This window comes from Peromyscus maniculatus, chromosome 15 (assembly GCF_049852395.1).
Source record: "Peromyscus maniculatus bairdii isolate BWxNUB_F1_BW_parent chromosome 15, HU_Pman_BW_mat_3.1, whole genome shotgun sequence".
Lineage (NCBI taxonomy): Eukaryota > Metazoa > Chordata > Mammalia > Rodentia > Cricetidae > Peromyscus > Peromyscus maniculatus.
The window spans coordinates 68,067,684-68,082,245 of NC_134866.1; the positions used below are offsets into that span (position 1 = coordinate 68,067,684).

Consider the following 14,562-nt stretch of genomic DNA (forward strand, 5'->3'; position numbering starts at 1 on the left):
GACATGTCTCTGAGATTTCCAGCATATTGTCATATAGCAGAGACAATTTTCTCACCTTTGTAAAGAATGTTAACATTGTTTACATTTCAGCACAATTGTAGGATATGATATGATATAGCTTTTTCATAACATAATTCTTTATTGATTCTTTGGAAATTTCACATCATGCACTCCAATTCCACTCAACCCCCAGTCCCTCCATATCTGCTCCTCACTCCTGCAACATTCCCCCAAAAGAACCCCCCAAATTAATTTAAAAAAAAAAACCACCACATTCCTCCATCTTTCCTACTTTTCCAACACTTCTTCATTCATGGCATTGGGAGATAAAGTGTGTCACACAGTGTACCCTTTTGTCCAACCCTCGACCCACAAATGTCCATTGCAATGAATCACTGGTCTGTTTCAAGGCCTCTGGCCTCTGGCACACCATCATCATTGGACCCTCACCAAAACTGCTCTCTGATATCCTGCCCTACCTGCCCTAAGTCATGGGGATCCTGTAGCTATCATTCCAATGGACCAGTCCCTTCATGCACCCCAGCAGATTATAGATGGGGTAGATGTTAGCGGGGGTGGGGTGGGGCGGCAACCCTGGGCACAGGATATGGCTCTGGGTGGTAGCTGAGCTGGTCAGTACCAGCCACTGAGACTGCTCCCTCTCAGGCGAGGGAGGGAGCCAGCTCTCCTAGGCTCATGCCACTGGGGCCAGCTCTCCTAAGAGGGGTGAGACCAGCTCTTCTGATACAGTATCCAGCAAGGGGCAGGGAGAGATATCCCAGGGCCAGTGAAAGGTGGGGCAGCTCAGCACAGCCCTCAGGTTTCAACACACATTGTTCCTATGACCCCCCCCCCCCCCCCCCGTGGTAACAAGAGCCACGGACATCAACACAGACCCCAGCTGTAATGGAACAAAGGACAGAGAGATGGCCCTCAGCAGCATCCTAGACAACCCCATGTAGCGGCGCAGGCCACTCAGATCAGCATGGCCACAGGTCGCAAACTAGATCTTGGGCATCCTTGTGTCCTTTGGTGGCAACATGGGCCACAGACATCAACATAGACTCTGACTGTGGTAAGATCACAGACCCAGACATGGTCCTTATCAGCAGCTCAGGCTCAGATGTAACCATGGCCCTAGGTAGCAGCACAGGCCATTCAGATCGGGATGGCCCCAGTGGCAGCATGGTCCCCAGACACCAACAATGGCACCAGGTGGTGGTCCAGACCCCTGGCATTGGCATGGCCTTCGGTGGTATCAGGATCCACAGACAACAACACAGACCCTGGCCGTGGTAGGGCCAGGATTATACAGCTTTTTTAATGTTACCAACTAACTCACTCCATCACTATCCACCTTATTCAGCATCAAGCTCCCAAGATCACCAAACATTGTATAGATTTTCATTTTAATTTTGTGAGACACAGATTTTTAAATCTAACTATGGCAAATTTTTATTTTGTCTTGATTCATTTTCTTCATTATTTTATTAGCGTTAATGTCATTATTATCTCCGATCCATTTGAGGAGGTAGATGGAGATGTTGTAGCGTACCTCCCTGGGTGGCATTGGACAAAGGTAGTTTTCCTTGGTCACTTATTCTCAAGTGTACCTGTGGGAAGTATGATGATGTCACATCCGGAAGTGAGAAAGCATCCAGAAGAAACAGGGCTCTCTCTCAGCGTTTCTTTGAGAGGTGGGTAGCTCTTCAGTGCTTTAAATGGTTCTTCCATGTGACCCTCTTGCCCCAGTTTATAAAGCCATGCACACTGAATGAATGTGTGTTAAAGTCCTACGGTCCACCTGTTCTCTATCCACTCCTTCCTGAATTTCTAATATCTTTGGTTAAATGTGCTTGCTGTGTTTTATTTGATGACCTGCCATTGATGGAAGGGATATGTTTGCTGTGGAAAGTCAATATTGTCAACTTTTAAAAAAAATCTTCAATATATTAGTATTTTGGCATTGTATTGCTGATACCATAATTGACAAGCCACTGTCCTACGCTTGAAATTGTCTGGCAATTCTCCCATTCATGCCTTTGTTTTCCTAGCATTCCAATATCATTAGGCAGCAAATAGCTCTAATAATTCCACACAGTCTTTGAACAGATTTGTAGATTTGAACAGTGAGCCAAAATAGGCCTCCTTTCTGAGTTTGGCAGAGAGAAATGCTTTTTTTTTTTTTTTTTGGATGCATTGGATTGAAAAGGCAAGGCTTCTCTAGAATCCCTGGGCTTCATTGAGGGCAGTGCTTGTGGCTGTTGGAATTGATTGTGGGCAGTCATTTAATAACTCTTTGGTCATAGACAAGTTGTTGTGTGTCTCTCTGTCTCTCAGGTCTACCTTCTCTACAACACATGAGGTCCAGGACAGGCATGAAGATCAATAGGTTCATGAGCATAGACTGCTAAGAACAACTCCTGCTCATGATTAGGGCTCACAGCATGAAGAACAGGACTTTCCCGAGGGTATTCATGTCCTACGATTTGTTCCACATGCCTACTCTTTCACCGCTCTCATTCATCTCCAAATGCTGCCATTGAATATTTAAGGTGATCTGCAGCAGGTTGGAATTCCGTTGTCAGTAGCAACATGAGATCACAGAACTGTGCTTGTCATTTATTCTTTTTAGTCTTCACCTGGCAGAGTATAACAATATGTTTGCAAAAATATAATAATAATTATTTACATGGTAAATAATAACAACAAATTATTGCTATATTATTATATCCAACTCAAGCCTCCCTTCCCAAGACTAATTCTGTAAACTTCTTTATAATTCAGTCTTTCCAAAATATCATATAAACCCTTAAAAATAATAGGAGAAAAAAATGAAGCAAAAAAGCACACAAAAGATACAGTTGCACTTTTATCTACTCTTCCTATTTGATAATGTTGTTTGCATATAGCATAGGTTTTTCCCTACAATGTATTTATTATATTTTATTTTATAGAAATATATTAAACTATTATCTACTGATATTGTATTTAAACTATTTCCTAGATTATTATTTTATCTATCAAAGAGCAATAGCAACAGCAATAATAAGTTTTTCTTTTCCATTTTTCCATACAATTTAATTTGATCACTGCAATCAGAGGTGGAGCTTTCTCTCCCATCCACCCAATTATACCCAGCAGTCCCTTCCCAAATTACCACACAAAGGCTTATATTAATCATAAATGTTCAGCCAATTGCTCAGGCTTGTTACTAGCTAATTCATACATTTAAATTAACCAATGTTTCTTATCTGTACTTTTCCATGTGGCTTGGTACCTATTCTCAGTGTGGTGTGCCCATCTTGCTCTCCCGGTGTCTTTCGGTGACTCCTTACTCTGCCCTTCCTCTTATCAGCATTCTTAGTTTAATTACCCTGCCTATACTTTCTGCCTAGCTACTGGCCAATCAGAGTTTTATTAAATCAATTCGAATGACAAATCTTTACAATGTACAAGAGGATTATTCCACAGCATTTTACCCTTTCTGTTTAATTAACATAGTAAGATTTAATTAACATAGTAAGATTATATACAACAAAAACAGTTACTAAGTAAGAATTATAGTAACACTATCTAATCCATTTGCATTTGGCAAAATTAGAGAAAATATTTAATTATCTATCTTATCTTGGTGAGTTTAAAGTTTTGTATCTAATTACTTTCTATTATAACTAAGGAAAACTACAATTATAACTATTTAGTCTTCAACATCATCAAAACCCCAGAAATATGAAATGTTACCTAATGACAGGGACCTCAAGCTGCCTGGACAGTCACCCAAAGTTCCTCTGCAATGTTGGGGCATCCAAATCTGACCTACAGGCCTAGCATGTCTGACAGACTCAGACTTTCCTGTGAAGCAGGATTATTTGAAGGAGTGTCCTGCCTTGTCTTAGAAAAGTTCAACAGTCACTTTCTTTTCTGTCCTGCTTGTCCAATTTAGACAGCACCCTGTCAGCAGTCAAAGCAAGGGTAGTCTTTTGCCCAGTAACTAACTATTGCCACAAAGAAAGTAAACTCCATATTGAGTTTCTTTGATGCCCATCACCCTCTCTGAAGTAATTAATGCTGCCAGGAGCAGACATATCTCATTGTTGAGAAAAGTCTAAGTTCTTGAAACATTTTAAATGCCATTTTCTGTAGGTATTTGAATGATTGCCTCTCTATCTGAAATATATTTCTGTCTGATTTTGAAAACATACCTAACATGACTGTAAGTTTGCTATTATAGATGACTATTAATCTGTATTTCTTAATTATGTATTACATTTTTAAATGAGTCGCATAAACATAATACCCTAAACAAGAGTAAAAATATATAAACAGTATATATACAAAATTAGCTTTAAATTTGTATCACTAAACCAAAATCTATACCAATGTAAAATATGTAAGATTAATAGTTTTTTTAATTAAATAGATTCAATTATCTACCCTTTTATCTTATCATTTTTATATTTTATCCCCCTTCCTTTTTTAGAAAGAGATTAACTATGACCAATAATAATTTATAACCAACCCCTTAAACAAAGACAAACATTCATAATCTATCTTTTTGGAATGTGTGTGGCATGACTCTTAAAGAGTCTTACTAATAAAATCAAGCCTGAGGCCATTTATTGGGGTGAATGCTGGGTGATCAGAGAAACAGAACAAGCCACAGCTATCTCACCTTGCCAGTTCCTCAGCTGGTCCTATTTCCTCAGACTGGAAGCTTCTGTGTCCTCATCTGAATGAATCTCAACTGAACTGCTGCTAGAAGCCTGAATGCTTAACCAGACAAATGCTTCTAGTTTCTGGTCATCACACCTTATATACCTTTCTGCTTTCTACCACTGCTCCCTGGGATTAAAGGCTTGCTTTCTGGGATTAAAGGCGTGAGTCACCATGCTTGGCTGTATCCTTGATCACATGGATTTCTGCCTCCAGAATGCTAGGATTAAAGGTGTGTGCTACCACTGCCTATCCTAAGTATCTAGTGGCTCTTCTATTCTCTGACCCCAGATAAGTTTATTAGGGTACACAATATTTGGGGGAACACAATACCACCACAAATGTGAGCATAGTTTTCTAAACTACTTCCTGTTGATTTGGGACACTGGTAATCTTTTAGAGGGTGGTGAGAAAATGTAGGATTATGGTCAAGGCCTGACTGGAGAATTCTGTGAGGCTAGATCATCTTAGCCAGCAGCCTTGAAACATTTCTGGATGCAGAACTCAGAGGTAGCTACAACAGAGGTGCTCTGAAATATTGGATCATGTGGGCCATCCATTCCCATTGGAGAATTTTCAGGAGGGTCTTCCTAGATCAAACTTGATTTTTCTTAACCCAGATGAATCCAGAGCCTCTCATTCCCAGTGGAAATAAAAGCAGAACCTCGTTCCCCCAGTAACTTATCTTTTGACTTAAATTTTGAAGTCAGGAAATTTTAAAAATATATAGGTTGCTTTAAAGACAACACAATATCCAGACTCTCTGTGTATTTTCCATCTTTATGTGGCTTATTGTATTTTTTTTATTACTCCATTTTTTAAAGACTTTTTATACCTTTTTTTACTTTCTCCCCCAAGCTTAGGTATATTTTTAAATACACTGTGACCCATTTAGACTTTTTGTTTGTTTGTTTTTTCACCTGAATCTGTCTTTCCTGTGTATCTGTAAACTTTTTCTGTCTGCATGAGCAAAAAAACCTGCTGCGTAACTTAGATAAGGATGTGCTGGTTCTGGCTTCTCCCCCTTGGCTCCCTAAGAGGCTAGTCTTGTGGCAGAGGCACATTTACCAACAGCTCTGAGAGCTATGTTTGCTGTCCCAACTCCTAGATCCATGCTACCACTAAGTAACGTAACACTGGGTGCTCATAAAACACCATATAAGTGCTTGGTAGTGGGGCTTTTTAAAAGAGCCACCCATTTTTGCCAATAACACTGAGTCAGGAAGCCATCTCTTAAAGGAGACATGCCTCTTTGCTCACTGCCAGCAAACAAAGCCTCTGAAGAAAATGCAGCCACCATGAAGCTCTACTTGACTACATTCTTGTGTGTCTAGAATCCTTTTTTGAGCTTTGTCAGATTTTATGTGGAAATTTCAGCCACACATTGGAACTAATTTTAACCCATATTTCTTATCTATACTTTGCCGTGTGGCTTGGTACCTTTTGCCAGTATGGCATGCTCATCTTGCTCTCCCCCTCTCTGCCAGTGACTCCACACTCCTCCCTTCCTCTTCCCAGAATTCTTAGTTTGGTCACTCCACCTATACTTCCTGCCCGGCTACTGGCCAATCAGCATTTTATTAAACCAATTCAAGTGACAAAACTTTACAGTGTACAAGAGGATTATTCCACAGCAGATCATGATTTTCCTCTCCCACGACTCCTCCCATCTCCTTACCTACCCACCTTCATGTTCTCTCCCACCTCTCAAAACAAAAACAAAGACAAAAAAACCATAAACCAAAACAAAGAGCTTATGAGATAGAAGGAGGAGGAGGAAGAGGAGGAGGAAGAAGGAGAGGAAGAGGAAAGAGGAGAAGAAAAAGAGGAAGCAAACAGCCCACAAAATGTTTTGTGTTAGCTATTTTATGTGAACCAACTCCTCCCAGACATTGGGTCTGCTTCATTAATCTCATGAGACTCCACTGGAGCAAACTGGTTCCCCTTTCCCAGCAGGAATCAATTGCAAAAGCTTCTTGGTTAGGGGTGGGGCTTTGTGTCCACTTTCCCTTCTCAGCTTTGGGATTTTGTCTTGTTTGAAACTGTGAAGGTCTTGTGTGTGTTGTCATAGTCTCTGTGAGCCCAGATGTGTACCCATCCTGTTGTGTCTGGAAGATGCTGTTTCCTTGGAGTCATTCTCTGGCTCTTACAATCTTTTGCCTCCTCTTCTGCATAGGTCCCCGACTCTTAAGGGAAAAGTGTTAAACAAAGACATCCCATTTAGGCCTGAGTGCTCCAAAGTCCCCCACTTTCTGTATCTTGTCTAGTTATGGTCCTTGTGTTAATTACCATTTACTACAAGCAGCTTCTCTGATAAAAGTTGAATGTGTCACTTACCTGTGAATTTTTCTCTAGCATAGATTTACCATAACTTACTTTATAGCAACACAATAGGCTAGCCATCTATTGATATGGTATTTAAGATATTCCCTAGTATATGATTTTATTTGCAAAAAGAATAATGGAATTATCACTATTCTTTCATATTTAGATATATCTGAGTAAGTTTTCTTTTTTAAACTCTTTTGTTTCTTGAGACAAGATAGTCCAAGCTGTCCTCAAAATTATTCTATAGCTAAAGATAAACCTTCAACTCCTTCACGTTGTGAGTGCTGGGATTGCCTGGTTTGGGCCTGTTTTCTAATGCATATATTTTTAAAAACACAATCCTAATTCAAGAGAATGAACACTTTTAATTTTGGCAAATATCAGCAAATTTCCTTCACTGGATGTCCCATCAACTTCCTTTCCTGATCGTGTTGTTTCAGGACCTAATTGTAATTGCCTCACTCCCATATTGAGTGTATTAAGAAATCTTTCTATTCTCAGCTGATAGTGGACTCAGGATTTTCTAAGATTTGAACTTAACTTTGCTTTTCCTTGTAGAATATGTTTAGGCTTACTTAATGATCATAATCACCTCACAATTGCATGTGACTGTGTCACCCTTCCTTAGATACATATTTGAAGCTCTGTGGTTCACAGTCTGTGACTTAGGTGTGGGCGTTTACCCACCACCCCCACAGTTCCCCAGAGTTTTCTTGAGTGTGAGCAGCAGGAAATAATACATAGAAGGATTTAGATTGTGGAGATAAACAGATAGAAAATAAAGGAGAGCCTAGAGAGGGCCTGGAACCTATTCCAACCAGCCCTGACTGTCTCTGCCACAGGGTATTTATAGAGATGCCAAGGGGTGGAGCAAAAGACCTCCTCCCCTACCCCAGCACAGCCAAGTGCAAACCATTTCAGACACCTGCACTCGGGCCCATGGTCCTAATCATCCTCCATGCAGACCTGCTGGGTAAAGCCACGAGGAACCTGAAAACGGGCTCCCACACTTAGGGCAGCATTTCCCAACCTGTGGGTTACGATTCCTTTGGGAATGACCCTTTCACATTGCCTAAGGCCATCTGCATATCAGATATTTACATTACAATTTCTAACAGTAGCAAAAATACAGTTGTAGTAGCAATGAAATAATTTTATGGTCGGGGGTCACCACAAAATGAGGAACTGTCTTAAAGGGTTGCAGCATTTAGAATGGTTGAGAACCACTGCCTTAGGGGGTTGGTTTGTTTTCTTTTCCTTGTTCATAATAAAATGTTTTAAATGTCAGAGCTGAGGGTGTATTGGTATTCTTGTTTCTTTTATTTCAGGGTTTACAGAAAGTAGCATCTCTAACTTATGTGACCACAAATGTTCTCAGGAATTTTTTTTTTGCTCATCTATTGATTTTCTTTTCTGCAAAAAACTATACCAAGGCAATGTAAGGAAGGAAATTCCTTTTTGCTTGCTTCCAGCAATTCAAAGGCCAATGCTAAATGGTAAGCTTAGAAAGCACAGCTCCTAAGGCAAAAAATGGGATGGTTAGGTTCTGTTTTAAATTAGAAATGTCTTTTCTGATACATTAACATACATTAACAATCTGATATGCATAGACACACAAATAAAAAGATCTAAATATTAATTCATTAATTGCTAAGGAATCAAACATATAGACGTGTAACTGTCTCCCAAAGCAAAACTTACAGTGAGGAAAATTTCAATATTTAAGACATGAAGTCAACATTATTTTTCTGCTCATGATTGAGTATAAGTAAATGGGCACATGTTTAGATAGATAAAGGAAGGCGGGATTTTTCTGTTAACTCTGAATCATAAAATGTCAACAAATACAAACATGGTCATTCATATGAATCGCTTCATAGAGAGACAAGTTCTCCTCAAACGAGCTGTTATTTATGAGTCAATATTTCTATTTATAATCTAAACTCATGTAGATTTTCTGAAAGCTCTGATCACACTTCATTTATGAGCTACGGAACATGTGATGTCAATAACTGGATCGATGATTTGTGCTGGACAATGTGATTGCTACATTAAGCTGGTAAGCAGTGCATTTCCCACTGCCTCTGTTCCCTGAGTCCTGGTAATATTCCTCTCCTTATTGAACAAAACCTACTTATAACAAACTTTTCCAAAATAACCTTTCCTAACTTTTAACTCTTCTACAGAAATTAAGAATTCAACATTTTTAGAGTGTCTGTCTCAGAGTGCTCTGCTTAGATCTCTCTTATTAATTAGAGTAATTATTCATTAAACTGTTATTCCCTCTAATATATTTGCATATTATAAAATGACAAGTAATGGTTTTGAATGGTAAGCAATATTTCTTAAATCTAGGAAGAACTGAAATGTGGATGGAGCTGTGTTTTTCATGGATGGAAGGAGGCAGTTTCCTCACCAAATTTAAAGAATTAACTCCCTTTACTCCAATATTTTTATCAATCATTATTTGACAGATAACTCACCCTATATTCCAAAACAGTAACAATAAACACTGGTTTGAAAGCACTTGTGAGTGAAGTTGCTAGGTCCTTAGAGCTTGCTTTGAAAACAGCTGTCTTCCTGTGCATAGTTACCTTAGGACAACACACAGAAACAACAAAACTACTGTGCTGGGGATCTATTTCCTCCAAACTGAAACTTCCTTTCCTGGAGTAGAAAAAGAAGGCCATAAGATTCATGAGGCAAATGAAACATACAAGGAACAGGAAGTATAGGAAATTTTCAAAGGAAGTTCATAAAATCAGAAGCACAAGGCTCCTCCCAGTAGTTTTTTTTTTTGTTTTGTTTTTTTTTTTTTTTTTTTACCAAAAATTTACTTTTGTTAGACATAGTTTCATCTCCAGTTTCATCTCCCTCCCCTTCTCCCACTCCTCACGTCCCCCCATCCCATCCCCAATCCACCCCTCAGAGGCAATAAATCCTCCCTTGGGGAGTCAACAAATTCTGGCATACCAAGTTGAGGCAGGACCAAACCCCTTCCTGCTGCATCAAGACTTAACAAGGTATCCTACCATAAGGAATGGGCTCCAAAGAGCCAGTTCATGCACCTAGGATAAGTCTCGGTCCTACTACCAGGAGCCCCACACATATCAAGCCACACCACTGTCACCCACATTCAGAGGACCTAGTCCAGTCCCATATAAGTTCTCCAGCTATCAGTCCAGAGTCCATGAGCTCCCACTAAGCTTGGGTCAGCTGTCTCTGTGGTTTTCCCCATCATGCTCTTGACCCCCCTTGCTCATATGATCCTTCATCTCTCTCTTCAACTGAACTCCAGGAGCTTGGCTGTGGATCACTCTATCTGTTTCCATCAGTTACTGGAGGTAGGTTCTATGATGACAATTAGGATAGTCACTAATCTGATTACAGGGGAAGGCCAGCTCAGGCACCCTTTCTACTATCGCTAGGAATTTCCCTTCTCATCCTGGGAAATTCCCTAGCACCAGATTTCTCCCTAACCCCACAATGGCTCCCTCTATCAAAATATCTCTTTCATTGCTCTCCTTCTCCATCCCTCCCTCAACTCAGCCATTCCATTCCCTCATGTTCCCATCCTTCATCCCCTCCTTTCTATTGACCCCCTCCCAGTTTACCCAGGAGATCTTAACTATTTCCTTTTCCTGGGGTCCTCTGTGCCTGTCCCTCTTAGGGTCTTCCTTTTTACCTACCTTCTCTGGGGTTGTGGATTATAGCCTGGTTATCCTTTGCTTTGCATCTAATATGCACTTATGAGTGAGTACATATCATGTCTGTCTTTCTGGGTCTGCATTACCTCACTCAGGCTGATTTTTTTCTAGTTCCATTAATTTACCTACAAATTTCATTATGTCATTTTTTATAGCTGACTAACACACCATTGTGTAAAGGTACCACATTTTCTTTATCCATTCTTTGGTTGAGGGTCATTTAGGTTGTTTCCAGATTCTGGCTATTAAAAATAATGCTGCTATGAGCATAGTTGAGGAAGTATCCTTGTGGTATGTTTGAGCATCTTTTGGGTATATGCCCAATAGTGGTATTGCTGGGTCTTGAGGTAGGTTGATTACCAATTTTTTGATAAACTACCATACTGATTTCCAGAGTGGCTGTACAAGTTTGCACTCCCACAAGCAGTGGAGGAGTGTTCTCCTTACTCCACATCTTCTCGAACATAAGCTGTCCTCAGTGTTTTTGATCTTAGCCATTCTGACAGGTGTAAAATGGTATCTCAGTGTTGTTTTGATTTGCATTTTTCTGATGGCTAAGGATATTGAGCAATTCCTTATTTATGTCTTTTGAGCATTGGAGCTTCTTCCATTGAGAATTCTCTGTTTTGATCTGTACCCCATTTTTTTAATTGAATTGTTTGTTATTTTGTTAGCTAGTTTCTTGAGTTCTTTATATATTTTGGAGATCAGCCCTCTGTCAGATGTGGGGTTTGTGAAGATCTTTTCTCATTCTGTAGGCTGTCGTTTTGTCTTATTTACCATGTCCTTCACCTTACAGAAGCTTCTCAGTTTCAGGAGATCCCATTTATTAATTGCTGCTCTCAGTGTCTGTGCTACTGGTGTTATATTTAGGAAGAATTCTCCTATGACAATGCATTCAAGGCTGTTTCCCAATTTCTCTTCTATCAGGTTCAGTGCAACTGGATTTATGTTGAGGTCTTTGATTCATTAGGACTTGAGTTTTGTGCATGGCAATAGATATGGATCTATTTGCATCCTTCTACATGTCAACATCCAGTTATGCCAGCACCATTTGTTGAAGATGCTTTCTTTTTTCTATTGTACAATTTTGGCTTCTTTGTCAAAAATCAGGTGTTCATAGGTATGTGGATTAATGTCAGGGTCTTTAATTCAGTTCCATTGAACCATGTGTCTGTTTTTATGCCAATACTAAGCTGTTTTTATTGCTGTAGCTCTACAATAACACTTGAAGTCAGGGATGGCGATGCCTCCAGAATTAATCAAGTTCTTCACAGACCTCAAAAGAATAATACTCAACTTCATATGGAAAAAACTTAGGATAGCCAAAACAATCCTGTAAAATAAGGGAACCTCCCAGTCATTATAAAAGCAGTAAAGAACTTTTGAGGAGAAAAGACATGCCCATCAGCCACATTGTCTGCAGTTCCTGCAAGGAGCTCCGGAGACTCACCTTTTGGAATGGTAACCCCTGCTGGGGTGGGCTTCTCAGGATTCACCTGCCTTTGAGTCACTGGTGCTCCTGTGAGCAATTTCAGTGAACTCATTGGTTCACAAAGCTCGATTTGGGTGTAATCATCTCTTTGGTCTGTTCCCAGTGCCCTAGCTGGGGAAATAGATGGTTGCTCACATCTCCCTAGGAAAAGTCACATGACAGATGGTTGGGGACTTGTCATATTTTTTTTTTAAATAAAGCAGCTTGTCTTCAAGATACTGAACTAGTGTGGTATCTATGGCAACAGGAAAATAAATGAAAGGCAAGAATCATAAAGTCACTTCTAACAAATGCCAGAAGTTTAGGGAAGAGCTTAGGGAGCAGATAATGAGGCAGTCCACTTCATGCTCTGGTAGATAGTCAGTAGACTATCTGCTAGATAGTCTGGAAGGGTTGTTAGAGAAAGGGACATGTGCATTGTGTGATCACCAGTGGATAGGGCAAAACATGCCTGTCTTATCCATGTGCTTGTTCTTTCCCTTTCTGGAGAACATAATTTCTAAAGATAAGAGTAAGTGCTTGTGTAATTGTATGCGTACATATGTACAAAGATTTATTGGTAAAGTTACTCAGTGAAGGCTGTTCACTGAGGCATTACTTTAATAAAAGAAACAGGATACATATCTGTGTATATGTATAAACACATATACATACTTACACAGATCATACCAACTACATCTTAAAGCATGGGATAGTGATAGAATCCAGAAAATCGCATTCCAAAAGATATAAAATATCCAAAATATTTAACCATTTATTACTTTTTAAATTTTAATGGTGTTACTGCTATGAAAGCTACAAATGAGAATAATTATGAACGCACCAACACCAAGTTATAAACTTAAAACATTATAGCCTTCTATGAAAATACTTTTTGTAGCTCCATTGTGTTGTACCACAACAGATGTGTACCAAAAAGTTGAATACACCTAGGTTAGAATAAACAATGAGTTTAAAAAAAATAACACACCTCTGGCTTGCAATGTGTCACTTCTCCCAGATTTCTAGAAACAACATTTCCAAATCATATATATACTATTGAACTATTGAAGTCTATTGATTTCATCCTGTTTATTCTCTTGACTTTGGACTTTTAAACACATAATTTTACACTGTGAAGCCAACTCAACTCATATTCATTTATATTGTCTATCCCCCATCTACCTCTTTTCCCAAATTATATCATAATTACCCTTGACTCATTTTCATTTTTCATCATTAGTCTATTATATTTGTATATCTTCCATCTTTTGCTCATTTGGTTCTCCTCATTGACAATGTCATCTCATTTTTGTGTTTTTTTTCTAATAACCTGTTAATGACCAAATCATTCCCCAACAATTGATTATTCTTACTAAACTAATTCAACATGATGGACATTCCAACACATTTTTCAAAAGTGGTTTCTTGATGAGCCTGCTCAGGTACTTTAATAGAAAATGAGTATTGCTTTGAATTTTCCTGATATTTCCCTTTGTATTATCTTACATCAGGTTACTTTCCTGGATCCTGGATCTATTTCAATGTTTATTTCCTGAAAAAGAGAACAAGGGTGCTACAATTTTGAGACTACATTTCAGAAGATGTCCTCAATATACTCTGAAGTGTGAGTGACAGTTTGATGAACATAAATTTCTAAATTAGAAGCCATTTTCTCTGCAGAAAAGTTTTCAAAGTAATTTTTATCATATTTTTTTCTCCTAATGTTCTAAAATTTTAAAATAGTGTTCTTGGGTCTAAAGGCTGTCTTATTTTCTGTCAGTCACATTGTGGGCATTCTTAATGTAGAAACACAGTTCTCCGTGCTAAGAATATCGGTGCATTATTTCTATGACAACTGGCCCTCATATTGTGTTGCTTGGTTCCTCTGACACTCCTCAGAAGCTGCACATCGTATGTATAATATGATTTTTCTTCCTTCCATTTAGTTCTTAAAAATGGAACATTTTTCTGAGTTTTCTGGAAGAAACATTCAGTCTTTCAAATCCTCCTCCTAAGCACCCCGCTTCTATTTTTTCACAATTTTGAGTTTTCAAGGACTCATATAATTTTTATATAATTTATATAATGAGTTGCCACATCTTGTTTACATTCTCTTTTTCTTTTATGGTCACAATGTACATTCTCATTTCTGAAGTTTTGATAATAGCCAGCGTTCAGCTGTTTTGTTCTCCTTGTGAACCATGAACTCCTCTGCTTTCTCCAGGTTTACCGTCAGTGTAGATTTGAGTTTATATCTTTGTTGTTAGAGGTTTTCTGACATGCCTGGTAATTCTTGATTCTTCACATCTGTGGCTGAGTGTTAAGCAATCAGAA

The 14,562-nt window shown here is 39.0% G+C and overlaps 1 long non-coding RNA gene across 2 annotated transcripts in view; it reads right to left on the minus strand.

Moving 5' to 3' along the window:
- LOC143268772 (uncharacterized) overlaps nt 1–14,562 on the minus strand; it is a 76,680-nt gene that overhangs the window by 33,994 nt on the left and 28,124 nt on the right. The gene's annotated exons all lie outside the window — the stretch shown is intronic.